Raw genomic sequence first — 6002 nt, 5'->3', positions numbered from 1 at the left:
GACCGATCGGCCTCGCCGCGCCGCTTTCCGCGTTCGTCGGCGTCAAAAGCGACCAAATCCGCTTCGCTCGCCGAATTTTTGGGCAAGTATGAACGCGCCCTTAGGCTCCACCATCTCACCACATGGTGGCCAATTCCACACGAGGCACAGATCGGAAGAGTGACGCAGTACATAGCAGGTGGAGCACCATGGGAATGTGCGAGGAGAATTCGGAGGTGCGCTGCTACTTCGCCCCAAGCTGCACGCGCCCATCCAAACACAAGTACCGCACCGTGGCCACAACTTCGGCGGGCTCTCTCCGGTCGGGACGGCTCTTGTTAGTCACGGTTAATTACTGGCAGCCACCGTTCCCTTCTTCCCCCGTCGACTGTACACCGTCGGTCGCGTCTTGCGATGAACTGCAGACGAAGGGAAGGTCATCCCCCCCTCCTCCTGAAAAGCGTAGGAAAGATTCCTCAGGCAGGTTCCCAGCACATCCTTTTTTTTTTCGTGGCGTCGTCGGGGGGTCAAACGACCTGTCGAAATTGCCGCTGCCTCGTTATCATCCCGGTCGATGAAATCTTCGCTTTAATCCTCTTCGACATGTATGCATCCCGTTCATAAGAGTAAACACACTCCCTTAAGAGTCCCAGTGGCATCTCTAAAAGCAGTACTCATTTAGTTTACAGCTATAAATTAGTGTACAAGAGTAAGCGGCAGCAAAATTTTTAACGCGAGAGCGTTAACGCTCCCGGTCTGCTAGAAATCCTACGTCGCCGACCTCGGCTTCCGCATTGTGAGCGAAAAACCCCCAGAGAAGCAACCTAGGTGGCTATCTCATTGACGTGGCCTTATGGCGTCGTCACAACCTGCACACCGAATTGTCAGCGAACTGACCACTGTGGCAGGTTGCAGTTAAGGCAATGATTGGTAGCGAGAGGCTGCTTGGGATGAACAATCTGGGGCGCAGAAGCTCCACCGGTAACAGCGCCTGCCATCGCAGGGCAGTAGCGCATCACTTAACAGTTGCGCCACTGTGCAGGAATTGTATGAGAACTTCCAGGGATCTATGAATGTAACGTCGGGAATGACCAACTCCGTATATGCGCATTAACTCATTAAAGCTATCGTGTAATACCCTATTGCACTGAATAGTGGACAATTTTGTTTTTAAAAAATGCTTGCTCACTCCGGTCACTGCACATATTTCTACACTACTAGAAGTTTGGAATTTTAGCGCGAGAGTGTGTTGCGTATCCTATGTTGAACAGAGCCGCACTTACCTTGAAGGTGTCTAGTTAACTCGCTCTTCGCTTTTCCCCAAGCACAGGGGAAAGAGTGTTAGAACCTACAGGCTGACCAATATTAACGCAAGAGGCCAACGCATCATTTACAGTGCAGAGGAGCTCAGAGAGCTCCGCAGCCTATTCTCCCCTTTTCTGAAGAGAAAATTACCTTCGTACGGCAGTACCGACTCTGTCATAACGAAGTGACGTTTGGGATTTATATTAGATAGAGGTTTTTAAGTGTTTTATGTTTTATGGGGGTTGAACGTCCCAAGGCGACACAGGCTATGAGAAGCGCCGTAACGAATCGTTCCGGAAATTTCGACCACCTGGCGTTCTGTAACCTGCACTGACCTCACACAGTACACGGGCCTCTAGAATTTCGCCTCCATCGAAATTCAACCGCCGCGGCCAGGATCGAACCCGCGTCTTTTGGATCAGGAGCCGAGCGCCATAACCACTGAGCTACCGCGGCGGCGAGGTTTTTAATTATTGGATGTTCCTTATCATCTAAAAAAACCTAGCTCTGGGTGTGGGAGTCAATTATTGAGTATGCTCACCCTTTTTTGTCCTCATTCTGCGCCGTGTTCTAATTTCGTGCCTGAGCCTTGTACCTGTGCCTTCACTATATCAAGTGCTTGCTTCTACACACCCATCTGGTCATGCGTATATACGCCGAGAACACAATCTAACCGAGCAAAGAGTGACGTATGAAGAACCGCAAGGCTGATTTTTACACACGAAAAGTTCAGTCCGACAGCAGATGTTAAGTAACAAGCTGAAACTAGCCGAACAGATCAGTCTAGCAGCTGCTGAGAGCATACAGAGACAATGTGGTTGCAAATACTTAAGCGTACTCTCGCATATTTGGGGGAGTAAAACAGACATTAGGGTTATAGGCAGCACCACTCTTTTAGGTACACAATCACACACTGCCCCATAATGCACTAACCGAGCCCGACAAACAGCCGGTCCTACAGCCTTAGAATGAAACCTGCAACTACCACTACCTACCTATGCCTTGAAATTTAAGGTAGCACTATTACAAAGACCACAGAGCGAGGGCAGCACAACACTGAAGAACGCTAACAACTGGTTGATTTTTTTTGCTCCAGTAATAATATTGATATCCTTTGTCATATGTGCACAATGGGGCGGCGACAGCCGTTAACGCGCTATTACTATAGCTCGCATTCTCTTATCTACTTTCGTTGTATGTCAAAGGAAGTAATGAGAAATGATTCCGATATGAATAAATAAAATGGATGACGTGTATAAAAAAGAGCTTAAAGGCTTATGGTCCTTGAACGTTTCGCTTTTCGTTCTTGTTGTTTGATGCATTTTTTATCTTGTTCATATTAGAATCATTTCTTGTTGCTTGCTTTGCTATACTGTCAAAGCAGTCAAGATATTGTGAGCTAAGAAAATAGCGTGTTAACGGCTAGCGCCGCCCCGTTGTGCGCATGTGATCTAATAAAGCTTCTAAATATTATTCCTTGAGCGAAGAATAAACCAGACGTTAGTACCGTTCTTGGTTGTTGCGTCATCCTCTCTCTGTAGTCTCCTTAATAGCGCTACCTTTAGTTTCAAAAATTGTGTGATCAACTAGCTCAGCACCAAGTTCTACTGTACCACAAGGTAAATCGGCGAGTCTACTCCCCACCACACATGAAGCTCACGCGAAAAGAAGCCGTAGATTGGAGGCAGCTATAGACGGTCCTAAACTCAGCCTCTTGCGTCACTACACCCCATGCAATACCCCAACACGTGCATGCTATGCGGGGAATGCCACGCACTGTATCACATTACATGGGCTTGGCCAAAACATGCCGGCAGCCACTAATATCCCAAACACTCAACTTCAGGAGTTAGAGCTAGACCGCGTTGTCGAAGCTCAAGCCTAGAGGACTAAAGAAAGCTGGTTCATCAGGAGCGATAACAACGAAGGCCGCAGATGCCGTGGACTAAGTGCCTCTCCGAGTTCAGGGACGCGAAGCTCTTTATTGAACGAAATGTTTATCACCACAACCAGCAGTATTTCCGAAATAGAGGAAGCATCAAGTCATCTTTGAGAATAAGACAGCAGTTATAAATACATCTCAGCGATTTATTGCATTTAGGTCATGTCCAGTGCATCCATATTATTAGAATATTTTTGCATGTATTCTCCCTTTTTGTGACATTGCGTCACTCAGTATATCATTCACTAATGTTTAATTCAACTCAATACTTTACTGACCTTTGCGCGCTTCTCTGACGCGCGTATCCTTCACGTCATGACTGGTCCTCTTTTTACACGAAGCCTAACCGGCTGAAAAGAATTAACTAAAAAATTGGTTTTTGAGGAAAGGAAATGACGCAGTAATTCTCTCACATATCTCGGTGGACACTCGAACCACGTCGTAAGGCAAGGAAGGAATGTGAGAGTGAAAAAAAAAAAAGAGGTACCGTAGTGGAGGGCTCCGGAACAATTTCGACGACTTGGGGATCTTTAACGCGCACTCACGTAGCACAGCACACGGGCGCCTTTTGCGTTACGCCTCTATCGAAATGGGGTGGACCCTCAAATTTATTTTTGTAGTCTTCCTATAGGCCGCGTTGTGCAAATCATAATCTTTGCGTCTGCCTTATTGTGCATTTCGGACGTGTGACGGCGCCACTAGAGGGCTTTATAGCGTGGCATTATCATGGTTTCTTGAGCTCATACAAAAGCGCACTAGCGGCAAGAGCTTTGCCTATGTAGAAAGTACCTGTTAATTTTCAGGAATTACAAGAGTTCGACCGCCAACCGTGCTCCGTAATATTATGGCCGGGACTGTACGTTAAAGATCTACAAGGGGTAGAAATTATTCGTATCCCTCCACTACGGCACTTCTTTCCGCAGCTTTTTTTCACTCCCACCTTCCTCCCTTTCGTCACGGTGCAGTTGAGGTGTCCACCGATTTAAACGAGAACAACTTCGAAGACAGCCTCTTTGAGTGTGAAATAAAACTTGCGAAATACTAACACCAACCGATTATTTATTAGGGACTCTTAGAATAAGGTGACGTTATCGGGTAGGGGCATAGGGGAATGGCAGGGCGCCAGTGAGGAGGCGCAGGGCAATAACCCAAGGGAGGGACGTTACTGTCCTGCGCCCGCGCAATGGTCTTACGCTATTCCCCTATGCCCCTACCCGATAGCGCCACCCTATTCTAAAAGTATATTTTCAGTCCGATGTTTCGAGATCATCTCGCATGCTTCATCATGGTTGACTGAGACTCGAGCAGGCTGTAGCCTGCTCGCGTTCCATGCTTCGCGTTCCATGCTTACTGGAGTCGCCTTTTTATGCCGAGGGTGCCACGACTCAACGTGACGCCCCTTGAAAGGATTACGTTCTACTAACAACACTCTCAATTGCTCGGAAATGATTTTGAGGTCCGAGCGCTTTTTTTATGAGTTGCTCGATGCTCTAACGTTTTTTTTTTCTTTCTTGGGCTAGCGAGGGCGCTAGGAGTGTAAACAATGTTGTGGAATGGCGGCATCATCGGCAGTGATGGCGTAAACCCACAAACATCGCAGGATCCAGCTCGGGCTTTTAGACATCGGAATAGTACTTTCGCTCCAACGAGAATGAGGTGGAGCGCGTGTATCAGGTTCTCTCAGATCAAGAATGACAGTTTAGCATACAATGTCTCTCAAGAGAAAAGTATATAAGAAGTGGTGGCTCAGCGGTTATGGCGTTTGGCTCCTGACCCAAAAGACGCGGGTTTGGTCCCGGCCGCGGCGGTCGAATTTCGATACAGGCGAAATTCAAGAGGCCCGTGTGCTGTGAGATGTCAGTGCACGCTAAAGAGCCCCAGGTGGTCGAAGTTTCCAAAGCCCTTCAATACGGCGTCCTTCATAGCCTGCGTCGCTTTGGGACGTTAAATATCCACAAACCAATAAAAATATATAAAAGCTATATCTCAGCGCTACTCACCTACGGTGCAGAAACATTGCGGATAACAAAAACAGTTCTGCTTAAATTGGGGGCTACGCAGCGGGCTATGCAAGGGAAAGTTGTAGGCGTAACGCTAGCACGCAGGATGGGGGCAGAGTGGATGAGGAAAGAAACGCATGATAGTTATGCTCAAGTCCAAATCAAGAGGAAGAAATGGGCGTGGGTACCCCATATAATGCGAAAACAATATAACCGACGGTCCTTAATAGTAAATAAATGGATTCCAAGGAAAGGAAAGCGCAGCTGGGGGCAACAGAAAGTTACATGGGCGGATGAGGTTAAGAAGTCGGCTGGAATAAGGTAGCCGCAGCTGGCAGAGGACTGGGTTATTTGGAGAGATATGGGAGTGGCTTTTTCACTGGAGTGGCGTAGTCAGGTAGATGAGGATGACACCTATATGTGCCACTCTCCAATTCTTTACGGTAATATACCGCAAAATAAAAATTCCTAAGCTCTGGATAAATCTCGCGTTAAACAGTTGTAACTGCCCGCAGATTTTTTTTAAATAAAATTTCGGAGTTAATAACTTATAATTCGCATTTCGCCCTTTACTTTTTTGTAGGTCACCTGTTTCTAAGCAATCGGCATTTTTTCTAACGTACGTTCACAGCTGAGAAAACGCAGCGCGAGCTGAAGTGCCAATAATCATAAGGATAATAGGAAAATACGGTTGATTTCCATAAACCAAATCTGTTAGTGTGTTAGTATTGAGGACCCCCTGCCCCCTCAGGAAAGTGGATTCAAAGCTAACGCCT

The sequence above is a fragment of the Amblyomma americanum genome, chromosome 3 (assembly GCF_052857255.1).
Source record: "Amblyomma americanum isolate KBUSLIRL-KWMA chromosome 3, ASM5285725v1, whole genome shotgun sequence".
In the NCBI taxonomy this organism is placed as follows: domain Eukaryota; kingdom Metazoa; phylum Arthropoda; class Arachnida; order Ixodida; family Ixodidae; genus Amblyomma; species Amblyomma americanum.
This window is presented reverse-complemented; position numbering follows the sequence as displayed.